This window comes from Lissotriton vulgaris, chromosome 8 (genome assembly GCF_964263255.1).
Source record: "Lissotriton vulgaris chromosome 8, aLisVul1.2, whole genome shotgun sequence".
Classification (NCBI taxonomy): domain Eukaryota; kingdom Metazoa; phylum Chordata; class Amphibia; order Caudata; family Salamandridae; genus Lissotriton; species Lissotriton vulgaris.
In genome coordinates, this window is record NC_141696.1 from 1,270,668,021 (window position 1) to 1,270,689,173 (window position 21,153).

The window sequence follows — 21,153 nt, forward strand, 5'->3', positions numbered from 1 at the left end:
TGGCAAGAGAGGAAAGAGCAAGGCTCTGACAGTCAGTCCTCCTCTGCTTCATAGTATGCCGCGCCACTATAGTAAGTTGAACAAGGGATATTATTTGACAGAAAGAGGCAACCTGCATCTATTCACGGAAATACATTGAGCAGTCTACATTTTTATTTTTTAAAGCTACATACAATGCACCATAACTATTCTAGGTCTACAAATGGAAATACATAACAAGCAATATTTTTATTTATTTTTTAAGAGGTGCATACTTAAAAAAATGATTACAAAAATTAAACATCAACTAGTAATTAAAAAACCTAGCAATTAAGATATGCCACGTCAAATAATAACTTTTGTCGCCAATTAATTATCAGTGTCTGGAATGGATATGGTCACACCCTCACTCACCCTCAACCCCTCACCCTCACTCACCCTCAACCCCTCACCCACACCCTCACTCACCCTCAACACCTCACCCTCAACCCCTCCCTCGCGCTCACCCACCCTCACCCTCACTCACCCTCAACACCTCACCCTCACTCACCCTCAACCCCTCACCCTCACTCACCCTCAACCCCTCACCCTCACCCTCACTCACCCTCAACCCCTCACCCTCACTCACCCTCAACTCCTCACCCTCAACACCTCACTCACCCCCACGCTCACCCTCACGCTCACCCACCCTCACCCTCAACACCTCACCCTCACTCACCCTCAACCCCTCACCCTCACTCACCCTCAACCCCTCACCCTCAACCCCTCACTCACCCTCACTCTCACTCATCCTCTATCACCCTCAACCCCTCACCCTCAACCTCTCACCCTCACTCACCCTCAACCCCTCACCCTCACTCACCCTCAACCCCTCACCCTCACTCACCCTCAACCCCTCACCCTCACTCACCCTCAGCCCCTCACCCTCAACCCCTCACCCTCACCCTCACCCTCACTCACCCTCAACCCCTCACCCTCACTCACCCTCACTCACCCACCCTCACTCACCCTCAACACCTCACCCTCACCCTCACTCACCCTCACTCACCCTCAACACCTCACCCTCACTCACCCTCAACCCCTCACCCTCACCCACCCTCACTCACCCTCAACCCCTCACCCTCAACCCCTCACCCACACCCTCACTCACCCTCAACACCTCACCCTCAACCCCTCCCTCACGCTCACCCACCCTCACCCTCACTCACCCTCAACACCTCACCCTCACTCACCCTCAACCCCTCACCCTCACTCACCCTCAACCCCTCACCCTCACCCTCACTCACCCTCAACCCCTCACCCTCACTCACCCTCAACTCCTCACCCTCAACACCTCACTCACCCTCACGCTCACCCTCACGCTCACCCACCCTCACCCTCAACACCTCACCCTCACTCACCCTCAACCCCTCACCCTCACTCACCCTCAACCCCTCACTCTCAACCCCTCACTCACCCTCACTCTCACTCATCCTCTATCACCCTCAACCCCTCACCCTCACTCACCCTCAACCTCTCACCCTCACTCACCCTCAACCCCTCACCCTCACTCACCCTCACTCACCCTCAACCCCTCACCCTCACTCACCCTCAGCCCCTCACCCTCAACCCCTCACCCACCCTCACCCTCACCCTCACCCTCACTCACCCTCAACCCCTCACCCTCACTCACCCTCACTCACCCTCACCCACCCTCACTCACCCTCAACACCTCACCCTCACCCTCACTCACCCTCAACCCCTCACCCTCACTCACCCTCAACACCTCACCCTCAACACCTCACCCTCAACACCTCACCCTCAACACCTCACTCACCCTCAACACCTCACCCTCAACCCCTCCCTCACGCTCACCCACCCTCACCCTCACTCACCCTCAACACCTCACCCTCAACACCTCACCCTCACTCACCCTCAACCCCTCACCCTCACTCACCCTCAACCCCTCACCCTCACCCTCACTCACCCTCAACCCCTCACCCTCACTCACCCTCAACTCCTCACCCTCAACACCTCACTCACCCCCACGCTCACCCACCCTCACCCTCACTCACCCTCAACACCTCACCCTCACTCACCCTCAACCCCTCACCCTCACTCACCCTCAACCCCTCACCCTCAACCCCTCACTCACCCTCACTCTCACTCATCCTCTATCACCCTCAACCCCTCACCCTCAACCTCTCACCCTCACTCACCCTCAACCCCTCACCCTCACTCACCCTCAACCCCTCACCCTCACTCACCCTCACTCACCCTCACTCACCCTCAACCCCTCACCCTCAACCCCTCACCCACACCCTCACTCACCCTCAACACCTCACCCTCAACCCCTCCCTCACGCTCACCCACCCTCACCCTCACTCACCCTCAACACCTCACCCTCACTCACCCTCAACCCCTCACCCTCACTCACCCTCAACCCCTCACCCTCACCCTCACTCACCCTCAACCCCTCACCCTCACTCACCCTCAACTCCTCACCCTCAACACCTCACTCACCCTCACTCACCCTCACTCACCCTCACTCACCCTCACTCACCCTCACTCACCCTCACTCACCCTCACTCACCCTCACTCACCCTCAACCCCTCAGCCTCACTCACCCTCACTCACCCTCAACCCCTCAGCCTCACCCTCACCCTCACTCACCCTCAACACCTCACCCTCACTCACCCTCACCCTCACTCTCAACCCCTCACCCTCACTCACCCTCACCCTCTCTCACCCTCAACACCTCACCCTCACTCACCCTCAACCCCTCACCCTCACTCACCCTCAACCCCTCACCCTCAACCCCTCACTCACCCTCACTCTCACTCACCCTCACTCAACCTCAACCCCTCAGCCTCACCCTCACCCTCACCCACCCTCAACACCTCACCTCACCCTCACTCACCCTCACTCACTCTCAACCCCTCACCCACCCTCACCCTCAACACCTCACCCTCACTCACCCTCACTCACCCTCACTCACCCTCACTCACCCTCACTCACCCTCACTCACCCTCACTCACCCTCACCCTCTCACCCTCAACACCTCACCCTCACTCACCCTCAACCCCTCACCCTCACTCACCCTCAACCCCTCACCCTCACCCACCCTCACTCACCCTCAACCCCTCAGCCTCACCCTCACCCTCACCCTCACTCACCCTCAACACCTCACCCTCACTCACCCTCACCCTCACTCTCAACCCCTCACCCTCACTCACCCTCACCCTCTCTCACACTCAACACCTCACCCTCACTCACCCTCAACCCCTCACCCTCACTCACCCTCAACCCCTCACCCTCAACCCCTCACTCACCCTCACTCTCACTCACCCTCACTCAACCTCAACCCCTCAGCCTCACCCTCACCCTCACCCACCCTCAACACCTCACCTCACCCTCACTCACCCTCACTCACTCTCAACCCCTCACCCACCCTCACCCTCAACCCCTCACCCTCACTCACCCTCAACCCCTCACCCTCCCTCACCCTCAACCCCTCACCCTCCCTCACCCTCAACCCCTCACCCTCGACCCCTCCCCCTTAACCCCTCACCCTCACTCAGCCTCACTCACCCTCAACACCTCACCCTCACTCACCCTCAACACCTCACCCTCACTCACCCTCAACACCTCACCCTCAACCCCTCACCCTCACCCTCACTCACCCTCACAACACATATTGTGTTACAATAGGTGTCACATTTGCAAAAGATAAAACTATTGGCATTGTAAATAACAAAGCTATTAATTCGCTATTTTCAAAACAAGCACATAAATAAAAAATGTGTCCTTTACAATACCAATAGCTCAAACTTTCCTAATGCAAGACCTATTGCATTGCTGTGCTTCTCTCCCCTGCTGCACTCTCCTGCTCTCTAGAGATGTGGCCTAACGACAAGAGCTGCCATCTAAGTCACATAAATACAAAATATGTTGCATTCCAAATGCTATAGGTGTCACATTCGCAAAAGTTATAACTATTGGCATTGTAAATGACAAAGCCATCAATTTAGCAATTTTAAAAACCAACAAATAAATATGTCATTTACAATACCAATAACTCCAACTTTTCTAATGCGAGACCTATTGCATTTCCAATGCTTGTTAGAATTTACTGTTGACACAAGATGTTGTCACTTTTTGGGGATAGGTTCACAAGCACAACACACTACTTTATGTTCAAAGAGGGGTAATTATGTTATAAAATGTGTTAAGATATTGAATAACATTCAGAAACTGTGCTCTGTTCTATGGGTATTTTCAACTAAATCATATAAAAGAAAAGGTGTTTACTGTATGCTGCTTTTCAATTTATTTTGCTGGGACTTACTGACTGTTTGCAGTTAGCTCTTTGGCTTTCAGGTAGGCCCATTTCCAATGTATATATTACTTCTGTGGGCAGCCTTTTCCGCGCTCTACACAGGTCCAACCCCATCTCCTTTGCACATTACAAATCAAGGCACTTTTGAACTCGTAAGGACAAGCTGGATATATATTTTACAAGGTATTGGAGAATGCATGCATTTGTGCTCGTTGTAGGCAATGCTTAAGGTAACATCGGCGTAATCAACAGTAAAAACCGGCCTAAAAGACCATAGAACAGGGCCTCGTAGAGCCAAACAAACAGCCCATACACTGACCCGTCAAACCAGCTCTTCTGGCACTGCCACATTGTCCTATAGGCCCATCCGACTTGCCCACAGCATCACCCTCAAGTTGATTTATGTGTAGCATAAAATGTGCACATTCCCAAACCGCACGTTGAACTATGCAACGATTTGGCCTAAACGAAATTATGACTTTTACATAAATAGATAGTTCTTGCCATAAAAAGTACTGCCTCAGTGTCCTATTTCACATCTAACATTAAATCCAGTTCAGGAATTTGAGCCCATAGCACCTTGCTCTTTGAAATTTGGGATGTCACTTTTAGCTTAATAACCATGGGAGCCCGGGGCAGGTTGGGATTGGGCGTGGGGGTGGGTCCTGCTTTCAAGATGCATCTGTTAGCTGAAAAGCGAGGTCTGCCTGAAGGTGTCAAACACATGTGGGAGGGAGGACAGAGGGTTATGTGTACAACTCCTGAGATTATCACTTGTCAGGCGTGAGTAGCCCATCAGTGAGTGGTATGACAGGTTTGCATCTCTTGCCCACTTAAGAACCCCTCCCCATTTCCATATCCTTAAGAGGAACATTTTGTCATCCCACTGCCCTATACTCTTTGCTTCTTACTGGTCGCTACCTATTTTTCTGCTCTCTTTGACTCACTCAATCATCATTTTATCCATTTACTCAATTTAGAGTGAGCAGACGTCCAGGATTTCTCCTGACAGTCCTGGTTTTCAGACGACTGTCCCGGTATCCTGACTCTTTTATTAATTTTGAATACATGTCCCGGTTTTTAGTACAAAAGTCAGGTCATCCTGCGAACCATAAGTAAAAGGTATGCTCTCCTTTCACAGGCGCCTAGGCAGTCTGAATTAATTGAAGTAATTATTCTGTTTCTGCCAGACAGCACCGACTGCTGTCTTCTCCCAGCAGAGAGACAGAGTGGGGAGGAGGGGGGTGCAGGGTGGAAGTCATAGCTAATGTTATGTATACGTATTCTTGTAAATGTGTACATATATAAATATTCACTAAAAAACCAAAGATTACAGGAGCGTTATAGTTAGGTTTTTAATTTACATGCACAAAACCATAGAAATTCAGCAGTTAAGTATTTCAAGTAGCTATAACTCGTGCCCCTGTCATGCAGTTTTTTTGGTGAAAAATGTAACTGCAAATATTCGCCTCCTGCAAATTACGCACCCCATGTGTTTCTTTGTTCCAAAGAAAGGAACGTCTGAACGGGCGCCCCCATCTATATCGTAGTCCCTGTTAACAGAGGAAAGTTGTGACGGGCCGCAGCTCCTTACGCCTCTGGAGGGTGAGGGGCGAGTGGTCCTGGTACACCCCCACCTGGAGGCCTTCAAATTCCACCATTGAGCGATCACGCATGGCAGCCATAATGACCTCCTTCTGCCTAGAGGAGTGGAGAAAGGTCAGAATATCCTGAGGCTGGCCCGGATTCGAGGCAGGGCACCCGGCATGATGGGTGCGATCCAGCGTTATCTCTTGGTTCTTCAGGGCCGGAGGCGGAGGACCCAGTCTTCGAGCTTGCCACTGTCCTCCCGGAGTTGTACGCCTTTAATACGGAAGTTGGATCGCCTCAAACGATTTTCCAAGTCTTCCGTCTCAAGGTAGAGCTCCTCCTCCTGCTCCCGGAGGGCGATGAGTTCTAGGATTTGTTCAGCAAGCTCCTCGTCCCGCCTGTCTCCATTATGCTCCAGAGTGTCCACTCTATTCCCTACTTCGCCGAGATCTGCTCTGAACTGCTTAACATCGGTGGCCAGGTCTTGTAGCAGCACGGCGAAGTCGTCACGCAGCGCGCCGAAGAGTTGCTCCATCAACTCCTTTGTGAGGCTCGACAGCGTAGTCAGCAGCCGGGTCCATCGCGGCGGTGCCAGGTTGTGACCCATGAGAGTCAGTGCTGTCCCCCCCAGTCTTCTTCCCTCCCGGTTTCTGAAGGAGGTCCTTGAAGGAAGGTTCCTTACTTGGAAGGTCCTTTTTGCCTCGTTGGGTAGCCATACCCGGCCGTGCGCTGTTGGGGGACCAATGCTTCCACAAAGGCTGTCAAGCCCCGTTCCGGAGGGTGTCGCTGAGCCCTCGAGGACAGTGGCCCTAGCTTGAGACAACCAAAACAGGGGGCGGTCAGACCTGCCGTCACAACCAGGTCCTGATCGTGCTACCTGGTATCTCGGACGGGTGTGGGATCACGGGGGACCTGCCTGAAGAGGCAGAGGGCTTATTTACTCCCCACACGTCACTCTACACCGCCGGCGCAGGGCACCCCACGGTCAAGGCTTCAGTGGGCGCCACGTCTTGGCCATGCGTTCCTCTGCTACATCCTTCTGTGACACCGGGGCTCCACAATACAGGCCACATGGCGCTGTGGTCCCACCCGATGTGTCAGCTCCCACACTTCAAGCGGAACTGCCACGCAAGGCCTCACCTCCAGTCCCGGGGGCCCTCTCTTCACTGAGTCCTACTTGGGAGAGGCGACGGAAAGATGAATGCACGTCAGGAGCTAAGGCCACCCCGGTCATCCAGATGATCTTTCCAGAGTGGGGCCAGCCCACCACGGGGCCTCTCAGGGCAGCGCTACGTGTCTCCCAGGGCTGCGCCCACATGGTATGGTCGGCAAGTGGATGCAGCCGCCGCTGGAAATTCCGCACCGATCAGCCCCCTGCTGCTGCCCAGAAATCAAATGACACACCCCCGGGGGAGTGGCCGCACGAAACACCCAGGCCTCGCTCTTACACCCGGGGGAACCCTCTGCTCTCGCCACTCCTTCTCTGCAGGGTCCGATGCACTACTCCCTCTCAGGCGGTCACCACAGCCCACCGTAATGTCCAATGCTTGGTGGCCTCCTCCTCGGGGCCGGCACCGCCAGACGGGCGGGGATCGTCGCAATATACAGGTAGTGTGCACTGCCAGCAAGGGCACGGGTTCTGCGCCCCTCCCCCTCTGACGAACGCGCTGGGGCAGCCTACACTCCTCGCCACCTCCAGGTCCTTTGCACTGCGGCGGCTGTCAGGCACCACAATCTGCCCTCCACGTTACAGACACAGACACCGCTCACGTTGATGATGGCCAGGGACCATGATCTTACAAATGACCAGTCTCAAAGCTGCCTGTGGACGCACATTCCCGGTCTCGGCGAGCAGAGCCCCTGAAGAACAGTGCTACGCCCGCCATCTTGGCCACGCCCCACCGATGGTCTTATTTTAAAGGGTGACTCGTTCGTACCCCCAATGGGTGTAAGAAAGAAGCTTACGTCTATTGCTCATTTGGGGCATATTGGACAATCCAGCACTATCAAAGAGATTTGTTTTGGTGGCCTTATATGGACAGTGTTATTGTTGGCTTTGTTCAAAATTATTGATTCAGATAAAGTATTAAAATTACAACATTCTAATTCTGTACAAGTTCAGGTACCAGACACACCTTGGGAAAAAATTGCCACTGATGTTCTAGGTATATATATATATATGTATATCCAGTTTCCACTCTCTGCGCAGTGATCGCCGCGCTAAAAGAAGACGAGAGAGACGGACTCTTGATTACTGCAGCAGCCGCTGGTAATTTTATTTTTTCATATTTTTATAGTGCTATACTGTGTCCACTACCAAACGCGTTTCGGCGATCCCGGTCGCCTTGCTCGCTGGTATATATATATATATATATATATATATATATATATATATATATATATATATATATATATATATATATATATATATATATATATATATATATATATATATATATATATATATATATATATACATATATATATATATATATATGTATATATATATTTCTGGTGGATAAATATCGGCTTGTGTCTGAGCCGCAGAGTGAGCCCCAGCATTGAGATAAAAGCATTTTGTAATATATATAGAGAATTATTCGTAAAATGACAAAGTAAGTGAGAAACAAAGTTCAGTATGTTTTCACTTTTTATGATCATGTGATTAATGATGTCACTAATGAGGGTGAGCACAACTATGCACATAAAAAAGCGACAAAACTTTTCTGACTTGCACTGTGAACAAGGGCTCTCGTAGCCTGAAACGCGTAGCTGTTTCTGTTGTGCAAGAATAAATTATCGCACCTGAGCCTTTTAGTCCGTCTCCTTCTTCGCTGGTGTTGCTGAGCTGCTTGCCGGAGGTTTTGTGGAGTTTTCTTTTTGATATTGCAGAGGAAGTTGGTTTGCTTCCGGTAACGGACCCCCTCTACAAGAAGCAGGCGGCCGCCATCAAACTTTTCTCTTTTGCGTTCCGTGGCGGAAAAACACAGCGGCTACCCCCTGAGTTGCCGATATACTACTGAAGCCGAGGAAAGGAATCGCTACACTGGTCGGGTCGGAGGGCCTACGGTTGGATGGTTCCTGGTACGCTGTGAGTGGCAAAAGGCAAGTTATCAGGTGGGGAGGTATCGGACAGGAATATCTAGCGGCCGGCATTACCAACGCCGACTATACAAGAATAAATTGCGCAACAGTAGAAGCTGTAAAAATGCGCGAAGAAGCAGCAGAGGATCTTTTAGCAGTACATCCAATATATCCAAAATGACTAAGACGCCGAATGAGAGCAAAAATGGACTTCATTTAAAGATCTGGAAAAAAAACAAAAAAATGGAAATCACTAAGTGGTGGGAGCACAGGTCGTTAAGCAAATACGCCGAAGTAGGCAGAGTCCCTCGTGGGCTACGCATTCTCTTGGCCCCCAGCTTCGATAAACCAAACCCCGTGATGTTAAAAGAGTGGGGCGAAAGCAACTTATCAGCTTCAATGAATTTGGTACACATTCTAATAAAATATGTGGCCATTGATTGTGACAAAATCCTAGAGGAAATCGAGGCTTTACCATTGAAATTGATAAAAGAGGAGAAAATGATTAAATAAAAAGAATATTTGATGCCATGAATAACCGCCTACAGAAACACGAAGAAAAAATAAAATTTAGAAAGGCGCACAAATTTGCACGTGACCAAGATGACTACAATAATGGTCAAATATTTACTTTTGCGCGCAAATATAATGCGACAAAAAGACAAGAGTACAGCAGCAAAAAAAGCAAAAGTTTTGCACCATCAGAGAATGCCTCCACAAGTAACAATACTGATTGATATCAGAACCAATGAAAATGAAGACCTTTCGAGTATTGACTCAATTTCTCTTACAAGTGAATCCAGCTGTGAATCTGATCTTTTCCATCAGCAAACAAAACGGGCCTATTACGATTGTGGTTTTTCCGCAACCTCCGGGCAGGCGGAATCCACTGCCGGGCCGGGGGATGCGGAAAAACCACAGCGGACCCACCAAATACCAACCACCACATTAGGATGGCTGGTGGGTCCTGGTTTCCGTCTGCAGCTTTTCCGCCACGGTTGTCTTACAACCGCGGCGGAAAAGCTCTAATATGGTGGCGGTGTCTCTCAGACACCGCCAGCCATATTAGGATGGGCTTTAAAAAATGCTTTTCCGCTGCGGGTTTTCCGCCGTGGAAAAGCATGTGGAACTTCACTGCGGGGGGGGTGGGGGGTGCACATGGGGGTACCTATGGTACCCCCTGCATTTGTATGCAGAAATCGGCAGGCACCACACGGTGCCTGCCGCTTTCTGCATACAAATGCAATGTATGCATTTTTACCATTGCGGCGGGTGCAGCTTGAAGCCGCACCCGCCGCAATGGTAAAAATAGAGGATGTGACTGCCAGGGTGGCGGTCACATCCTAATTGGACAGGAGGGAACTCCGCAGGCCATGCGGAGGTTCCCTCATCCTCTATGGTTGCGGACGGACTCAAGTCCGTCCGTGTTCATAATGGGCCCCTAAATTTGGAAGAAGAACTGGATTTTTTAGTGGAGGAGAGAATCCAAACATTAAGACCGAGATTAACAAGGCAACAAACAAACAAAGAAGAAATAAAAGGAGAAAAGAAAGGAGACGCAAGTGCAAACAAAAATCAACAAAAAAAGAAGAAAAAAAGCACTTGGGGCAACAGGCAATAGTAGATAAAACTATAATTCATTTATCTGCAGTGACCCTTAGCAAAGCCGAAGAACAACTGCTGTCTCTTGGACTAAACTACTGTCCCATTCAAAGCCTCAACTATGCAATGACACGAGTAGATGTTTTTTGTTTCATCTGAAAACTTAAATTGAAAAAATATTTTGCCTTGAAAACTGTCAAGGATACAGTTGAATCCGTAACAAATAAAGAGATAGACAAATGTGAAAAATCACGGAAGGTTACTCTTTTATCTTCAGATGCCCACATGTTATTGACTATGCATGCCCTGAAGGATTCCACTGGATCACAATCATCTGAATCTGATGTTGACTTGGCCACGCAGGCCAGAATAAATAAAATCAACATACACCAAAAAGGTGCTGGCACGAGTCCCTTCAAAACTAAATCCAGCTTCATACCTATAATGCCTAAAGATTCCATCGATGTATTTCATGAGTGCGTGACTAATGATATCAAGAAGCTGTATCAATCTATTAATAACAAAAAGAGAAAGAAAAATCTACATATGACACGAGAATATGCTAAATGGATGAAAAAACTTGCAGACAACAACGAAATTGTAGTTAAGAACTTTGACAAAGGTGGCAACCTGGTTATTTGGCCCAAAAAAGACTATAGACAGGAAGCCAATAGACAATTAAACGATGACAGTTGTTATGAAAAGACGAATCAAAGAGAATACGCAAAAGCTAAAGAAACTCTACAAAAGATGTTTGGACAATGGCGCAGGGAAGGCTGATTTCTCTTGAAGAATTTAAGTTCATGAATATAGAATTTCCTGTCCTGCCCACTCTCTATTTAATTCCTAAAGTACATAAGCTAATAAGTCCAACTCCCGGCAGACCGATCATATCTGCCATTAACAGTATGGGAGAACATGTAGATGAATACGTTGATTATTTTCAACAAGACTTTATTAAGACATTACCTAGCTATGTACGCGATACAAGTGATTTTCTAAGAAAAATACAAGATCTAAAATGGAATTCCAATATGCTTTTAATACCATTAGATGTAGAGTCGCTCTATACAAGTAACAATCACTCCCAAGGGCTTGCAGCTATTAAGCACTTTTTATCAAATCGGAGTATTGAATACCATGAACATAACAAAATGATTGTCCATCTTATTGAATGGCGCCTTAATAACAATTTCTTTGTATTTGGTAAAGACTTGTTTAAACAAGTGAGGGGAGTAGCCATTGGATCCTGTTTCTCCCCCAGCTATGCGTGTTTACACGTTGGCTGGTGGGAGGAACAGGTCCTAGCCACTGAACACAAACATTGGGTAGATGATAATATTGGTTGTTACTTCCGATACATAGATGATATTTTCATCCTGTGGAGAGGAGATGAACAGCAAGCTTTGAATTTCGTGGAAGACATTAACCAAAACTCCCTCAATTTACACTTCACATCTCATATAAATAAAAACAGAATAGAGTTCTTAGATGTAGAAGTATATATTGAAAATGCAATTATCAAGTCTACTTTACATAGAAAATCCACCGCCAAAAATGCAACTCTTCATGCAACTAGTATGCATCCAAAGCACCTTATATCTAGCATTCCGTACGGTGAGATTTTGAGACTAAAAAGGTTCTGCAGTTCTCCTCAAGATTTTGATCTCTGTCTTAATGCTATTATTTTACGATTTAAGGCACATGGTTATACGGACAATATTTTACAACAAGCTATCAATAAAGCTAAACTTAGATCTAGAGATAGCTTATTTAAAATGAGTAATGTTGTAGATGCTGTAGCAGAAACATCTGATGTTATAGTTAAATCCAACATTTCTAAAGAATGTCCATGGCTAATAACAACCTTTAGCAGTGAGGAAAGAAAACTGAAAGCCATTGTTAAGAAAAATTGGCCAATTGTTCTATCTGATACAGTGCTCAACGGCAGACTTCCTGAGAATCCTGCCATCACTTTTAGACAAGCCAAAAATATGGGGTCTGTCTTGGACAAGGCTGCACCGGAAATGAAACAAAAACTATCTTGGTTACAGCCTATCAATGGATTTCGGAAATGCACAAGCTGCCGAGCTTGTAAATTTGGTCTCAATGCGAATCATTACTCCACACCATTTAGTACACGTGAGGTGCCCATTAGAGGCAACTTCAATTGTAAAACAGAATTTGCTGTGTACGTTTTCACATGCACCTGTGGCTTGAATTATATTGGAAGTACTAAACTACAGGTGCATGTGAGAATACTACAACATCTAAGAGCTATACTACACAGTGATCCGGCTTATCCGGTGGCCCGGCATTTTAAGAATGTTCATAACAACGATGTGGCCTGCCTGAAATACTTTGTAGTTGGAGCTATCCCTAAACTAAAAAGAGGAGGGAATCGTGAGCGCTTATTAAGACAACTTGAGACCAAAATGGTTTTAGAATTCGATAGCAAATGGCCAAATGGATTAAATAACACGGAAGAAATGCACAGCTTTTTGTAACATCCTGATCTGTGCAATTCCAATATCTCGGACTACTGTACATCATTCTACTTTTATAATTTTTATTTACTCATATAGATCGAGCCTGTCATCCTCAAAATACATATGTACAATAATTTTTAAACAAAATAAGCTCTCAATATATAGGTTCCCTAATATTGAGGACAACATAATTTGTATATATATAATATGTAATATGAGAAGCAGGAGAATCTAAAAAAGAATACATATTCGATCAAATAGCCTAACAATCTGAGAATATTGACATACTGTGTCCATGTAAATATTGTGCTTTTTGATACCAACTTGTATATAGATGAAATGCACTTTTGTATAATTTTTTGTATATATTTATATTGTTCCTATCTATATTCTATTATTATCTCTTTTTAGCACTATTTATACTGTTATGATGAATTTTAGAAGGTTATTTATATGAATTTAACAAATCCATGTCAGGGCTCTGACATGGAATATTGTTATAAATATTGATACGCTTCTTGAATCAGACAGTTTGTTGCACTTTATAAATGCTTCTTCTTTGCACAGAATCTGCACAGTTTTCTGCACTTTAAAAATTGGTTGCTGCTTTGCTAAATTTTGCACTAAATTTGATCATATATAACAATCTATATAAATCACATTTTAACCTTTGTACGAAATAACCAAGGGTATTAGGATGTGTATCAATGAGTTATCCTCCTTTGTTTCACTAAATATATTTATACAGATAGAATGATGGTGAAAAAATGTTTGGATAACATTGAGGATAAAAAATCAAGTAATAGATATAATGTTTTATTTATTTATTCTTTGCATTTATGCATTGAGATAAAAGCATGTTGTAATATATATAGAGAATTATTCGTAAAATGACAAAGTAAGTGAGAAACAAAGTTCAGTATGTTTTCACTTTTTATGATCATGTGATTAATGATGTCACTAATGAGGGTGGTACAAAAGGGGGTGGTGATGGACGGAGCATCTGAATCAATCAAACCCTCACACCCAGTCAAAAGATCTGGGTTTAATCCATCACCGTTCTTTAGCCCACTCTGCCACCCCAGTTCAGACATGGCTATATGCAAATCGGTCTGACCCTGTGCCTCATGGGAACAGTCCAGCCCGAACTGCCAAGCCATGTCTTCCCTGGACCGGAAACAAGCTTCTGAGGACCGATTTCTGGCATTCCAGCCGTCTTTAGCCCGGCTTGCTTGAATCCAGTGGCAAAGTGAGCAAGGGACTCACGTCTGAGCATACCCTGCCACACTTATGGCGGCCAAAAGTGGTACAAAAGGGGGTGGTGATGGACGGAGCATCTGAATCAATCAAACACACGGGCTGAAGACGGCTGGAATGCCAGAAACCGGTCCTCGGAAGCTTGTTTTTGGTCCGGGGAAGACATGGCTTGGCAGTTCGGGCTGGACTGTTCCCATGAGGCACAGGGTCAGACTGATTTGCATATAGCCATGTCTGAACTGGGGTGGCAGAGTGGGCTAAAGAACGGTGATGGATTAAACCCAGATCTTCTGACTGGGTGTGAGTGTTTAATTGATTCAGATGCTCCGTCCATGGAAACAAAAGAGTTTTTTGTAGATTTAAAAATAAAAACGCTACAAATACATTATCTAAACGTTTCCAGAATACATAAATAGACATATTGTATTGATTGCATAGCTAAAAACATGTGCAAAATAGTATTTCTGATAGTTGTTGATTAAAACCAAGTCCTGATAAAAAACGGTGAATAGTGCAAACAGTGTGTAAACATATACCAAATAAAGTGCATCATTTATAAATATAGCAGCGCTACAGCTTTTGATGTTATGGGCAGTAAATACCCCTTACTTAGGCAATGGAGCCCCATTGCTCTAAAAACGATTTTTGTAAATAACAGTGTAAATACAGGGGTATTTGGTGCTTTTAGAACCTATGTGCAAAGACAAAGCAACATATGATGGAAATAGTTGCAACAAAATCGAAATAGCGGTATGAATACCAGAGAGTGGCCCACTCAGTTTTCAGAATCTCCCCGTTTCCTCTAATATTGGGAGTATGTGTTTAGAAGTCATGGTATGAATACCAAACATAGAGGGACGTAGACAAGGGCAAGAGTAGCTCACCCATGGTACACTGTTGTAACACTTTTTTTCCCCAAAAGGAGAATATATACGACAGTCCATATTGGGATTTTGACTATTGTATTCTTATATCAACACAGTACAATCTATACATAATACGTATCAGGATAAAACTGAGCCAACAGGACCTCATAGAAGTGCCCATCAATAAAAACCTTTAAAATTGGTTATATAAAGGCTAAAATGATGAAATCCATTGTTGAAATAAATATGCATAGTATAACTAGAGAATTTAAATAAATATACATCAAATGTGAGTTAATAAATATTTATCTAAAATGTACCGCTAAAAAAAGTATTACATTCAAGGTGTTTTTCCCTGTTGGTATTGTTGTTATAACCTTTTTCCCATTTTATAGTCAGTTACAGTCCAATGAACTTTTGAGGGGGGTGACCCATTATAAGCATGTGTATAAATCCTCTGTTATATTTAATCCAGAGGGGTGCTTAGTATTGAGATCAAGTATGTAACGGGTCTCTAAGCGACGCAGTTTTTCCTCCCTATTTCCCCCACGTCGACTTGCCGGGACACAATCTATCACAAAATATTTCAATTCTTGACTCTTGGAGTTGTGTTTCGTCTTGAAATGTCTTGCCACAGGATAGGTATTATCTTGGTTACAAATTGCTCGCAGATGTTGCAGAATCCTTTTGTGTACGGGGAGTTTTGTACTTCCCACGTAGAGCAAATTGCAAGGACAACTCCGTTTTGCACGTGAGTACTTTGTCTATTTTGTGTTCCTTTAAGTCGAATGGTGAGGTGTAACTGGTCTTATTCACTGCCTGCTGGCAGGCCTTACATACTTTACAATTAAAGAAGCCAGCATGGGTCTGGAACCAGTTAGTAGATTCAAGGACTTCAGGACTGGTTTTGACCAATTCATCCTTCATAGATTGCCCTCTACAGAATGTAAATGAAGGCCTTTTGGGAAGACTTTTCCCTATTACAGGGTCACTTAAAACTAGAGGCCAGTTTTTCTGAAAAATTGACTCTATCTTTTTATGCTGGGTGTTGTACTGCATAATGATTCTAAATTCTGTTTTAGCTTCTGGGCTGTTACCTGTGGGTGATATTGCATCTGATGCCCCATTCAAGAGAGCCATTCTGTCTTTCTGTCCTGATTTGTCTATGGCTGCATTGAAGACATTCTCTGAGTAGCCTCTCTCCATAAATCTCATTTTGCTTTCCTGTTGGGCCTCTATATATATATATATATAGTTGCCATTGACTATTTTTCCAAGTGGTTTGAAGTCAAGAGGTCATCATATGGATTCCACTGCTGGTTTACCATCAACCATTGTTTCTGATAACGGGACTCAGTCCACTTCTCATGCGTATAATACATTTCTTAAAAAAGCTAATATAAATTACTTAAAGACTGCTCTTTACTCACCTAATATGAATGGTCTGGTAGAATGGTTTAACAAAACCGTAATTAAGGGAATTCAATTAGTTATTAAAGCTCACATTGATGTTAAAGCTCATGTAGCAGTATTGATTTGGTCATATCTTTGTACTCGCACTACACTACAATGTTTTCACCCTTTGTGCTTCTTAAGGGTAGAAAACCTAAACAAGAGTTATCCCTATCTAGGACGAAAGCGTCTAACTCTATTTTGGATATGCAGAAAATCCATAGTATAGCTAAACAGAATTGTGATTATTCCAGGAATATTGTACTTGCTAAACATCCTGGCTTGAAACTGGGTGACGAAGTCAAAATCAAATTACCTTTGCATGTCAAAAAGGGTCAATGTAAGTTTCCAGATTATTTTACCTTTCAAAAGGTTGGCAAAACATATGTACTCCTAAGTAATGGCTCCTGGTGGAGTATCTCCAAAATTGCCAATGTTAAACTGCCTAATGGTGAAAGATCGTTTGTTCAACAAATCCAGATTTTACTAGTGATGCTGTGCAATTGAAAAGAGGAATGGAACCAGATTCTTGTGTAATTGTCAATGATGTTACTTCTTTTGCCAGCTCAAGTGCTTCAGTTCCAGATAGCTTAACTTGCAATAAGAGACAGAAATCATTACTATAGAGATTTGAGTATGTTCTGCTGTTTTAGTTTGTCATTATTTTATTGTTTTCCTTTTAGTTTAAGGAAGGAAGATATGCGGTACTAGAATGTATGTAACATTCTTCATTCCATTACTTGCATGCTCACTGTTTCTGTTCCAACTGTGTTTGTATTCTTTTAACCAGTGAGCTGTACTCATGACGAGCTGAGCTAGTCCCGGCCGTTGGAACGTTCGCACGCGGGGGTAATTACCCCGCAGTGCTGAACATTCTAAAAACGGGTGCGGCCGTGACGAGCTCAGCTCGTCATGAGGGCAGCTCCGCTGTGCCTCATGACGAGCTCAGCTCGTCACCAGCATGGGGGCGCTGCACGCCCCCCCCCCACCCCGCAGCGAAGGGGTTAAGTGCATTGTTATGATTCCAAATGATTTCATATTCTGGAGGCTGTTACATGTCAGTTTAATGAAGCATCCAGAGGGTGGATGCCTCATTAAACTGTGTCTCAACCCATTCTACATCAAGACTTTTATTTACTACACTACCTTACATGGTGGGATTGTTCTTTAAGCTGGCAGGTATGTGTATGACCTGTCCAGGTTTTTGCTTCTCAAAATCTGGTCACCCTACCTCAACTCCAACTCTGAAGTCTGTATTACTCACTTACCATCTTCTTTGTATACGTTTATCGGATGACAATACAAGCAAGGGACACCCTCCATTCCTAGGGTTTAGATTAGCAACCTAATGCATTATGGGTGTTGCAGTCCTGGCTCACTTCAGATGATTTACTTGTGCTATAGTAAGTGCCATTGGAATTACGCAGCACGGGAAGGCCAGAATGTGCAACAGGGTTGATTTAATTAGATGGCAAGAAAAGGCAAGTTATGTGACGTAATGCAGCACATTTTGTGGCACTCTCACACCATTATTTTTCCATTTTTATTTATAAATATTGTCTGGACAAAGGTTTCACCTCAATAGTATGCATTTACTATATTAATACAGCAGAGAGCAACTGAAAATTGACTAGTTAATCTTTTCAAATGGTCTGCCGCCGCATGGCAATGCGTGTGGCAGCTTTTCAGGCAACTTTAGTTCATCTCTGGCTAGAACCAAACAATTTTTGTTAAAATCTGCAAATTATACAGCAGACAACGGATCATGTGGCAAGTGTAGCAAAACCATAACTATGCAGATAGAGCTGCAGCTAAAGCATTGCATAAATCCAACGGCCCTCACTACGGTCCATGATTGGACATCTGCCTTCTTGGTTTCCATCATTGTACAGCCTTCGCTATCCGCCTCAGCAAGAATACTCCAGCAACCTGCCGCATAAAGGCTAAAGCGCGTTGTACTTCCATCATATTCACTGAAATCCAACAACGGTATCTCTAATCTTATATTAATCTCCCTAAAACTGCTCTCTGGGTACTGCTACTACCCTGTTCTGACTCAAACTGTTACCTGTTTACTAAAACTAATGTTATTTACAGAACCTATGTTAATCTTTTATTCATACACTATTTGTGTACTATTTGCACGAAGGTTTAAGGTTCATTTGAGTCAATTATGTGCTTTAAATAAAAATGTTTAAAACATATATCTTTTTTTACTTTCCATACTGTTACCTCTAGCCCTGCATGGTTAACAGTAAAAAAAACAGGTAGTACAAGCAAGCGATACTAGAGAAACCATTCACACGAAATACAACACCTTGAAATCTCTGGAATATTAAAGTATGTCATTAGTTATACAAAGCAGAATGTTGTTTCGCAGTGCTAGGTCCTTTAAGACAGCAAAACAAGGGCACAGTATCCAAACACGCACAAGTCTCAACAAAAACAACCCAATACTGTAAAAAACAATCACGCAGGCAGATAATCAACACGCACAAGCCTCAACAAAAACAACCAAATACTGTAAAAACAATCAGGTAGGAAGATCAAAGGTAGAGGAGAGGCGAGCCCTGTAATCAGATCTGCGATCAGCTGCTCCACATCAAAGGCAACCAGCTGAACACAAGCTCTTCCCCTCCAGGCAGGTATGGTAGCTTCAGCCTGACAAAGGGTTTGTACTGCTCTCTTGGCATGACCTCGGCTGTGTTGAATGTCGATACGTTTATTTTGCGAGGCCGGGCAGGGTGTGGGTGATTTTTCGTAATTCGTGCTCAGATATGAGATAACCACAGCCGAAAGTAGTGCGGTTCTTCCCAGACTGCTCTTTTTTCCTGTACGCTGGGAGCGTGCGCCAGCATCTTTCATCTCCTAGCGAAAGAAGATGTCATGACGTCAGCGGCGCCCACGTGGAGTTCTGGCCCAGGACTCCCAAGAGGAGAAACGGGAGTACAATAGCAGCGCGAGCCCGACTACTGTTTAAGCACACATGATACGCTAGCCCTTTCTAAAGACGTTTATGTGTTTTCTCACTTTTTTAACACCTCCTCCTTTTTTCTTGCCTTTTATCAAGGCGCGTTATTGAAAAGTCTGAACTAGTACATGAGGGTTATTTAAGTGTTGTTACTTTCGTTTATTTTCAGTTTTTTTTAGTAGGGACGTGAGCCTTAATGGTGACACTGTCTTTAACAAAGGGCATCGCGTTACTTCATAAGCAGGGTTCTCAATTTTCCCAAGTCTATGCTTCAGTGACTTAGCGATCCCAGGGTTTTCTTTGCATTCTGTGAATTATTGTACTAATTATCTAATTTGAAAAAATATGCCTACAAGTGCCAGAATGCAAAGACAAAAACCTGGACCGGTTACACTACTCACTCATGGAAGAGGGAAGCTTGCAAGCTCTTCATGTTTGGAGAAATAAGTGGAATCTAACATTTCTGATAAATGTGCTTACTTTAGAGGTAGAAATAGAAATATATATAGAATCCAAATGCTAAGGGGCTCATTTACAGTTTGGAGTATTTATTGCAGTTTCCATGCTTTTCGTTCCCTGCGTGATCAGCGGGGAACAAAGAGACCGGCACCTGTGATAGGGCAGGAGTAAGTATCTGGTCCCAGCCACCCAGGGACTGGAAATGACGCAGAAGGGGCGCTGGAATAGAGGCACTCCAGCGGGGGGTCTCCACGAATGGAACGTAGTGAGTGTGCCAGAATGCAGCCCTAAGGGGCCGCCCTCTTAAGAGGGTGCACTGTGTGTCGCAGGCAGCCACATAGTACCGATATCGGCAACCCTCCCCTGGAAAATGGTACATGGCTACTTAGCACACATGAATCAAATAAATCACTCAATACACAATTTGGGGGAAAACAGTTTGCTGCAGGTCTATGTCATAACTGAAATATGCCAACGTGGTGGGTTAATTTACGGGTGATCCAAGGGTAGGCAGCGAAGAGTAACCTAAGCTGTCTCCTCGCCTGGCGAGCCAAATGGCACTGCGAGGCAACCTATTCGGTGCTACAATTTTATTTAGGGAGTTTTTTTCCCTTAAATACCATGGACCACCAGTCCAGGATTATTACTCACACCTTTTTAGGGGCGGAGCGTCACCAGGCAAGACCCCGGTTGCTCAGGCTTGCAACCGCCTGAGGGACTAACAGGGCGCCGTCGCCTACATCCCAAAGTCCTTCAGTAAAGACTCCTGGGATTTGTCATAGAGCCCCTGCTGTGGTCTCTGAGATGGTACCCTTATGTGCCAAACTGCCTCTGGATCACCTTGTAACTCCGCCAACGCCTTGGATGTGGCCACCATCACATCCAGGGCTACCCCACCAAGGCAGGCTCCCTTATTACCTGCACTCACAGTTACCAGTGCCTCTTGTGGGACCAAGTCCATATCAACCTCTGACAGGTATACCCTGTCCATATCGAAATACCCGTGGCACTTGTATCAAGTAGGCTATGCCTTATGAAAGCAGAGCCAGTGGACTTGCGCATGGTGTTATTTACCCATCTGCGAGA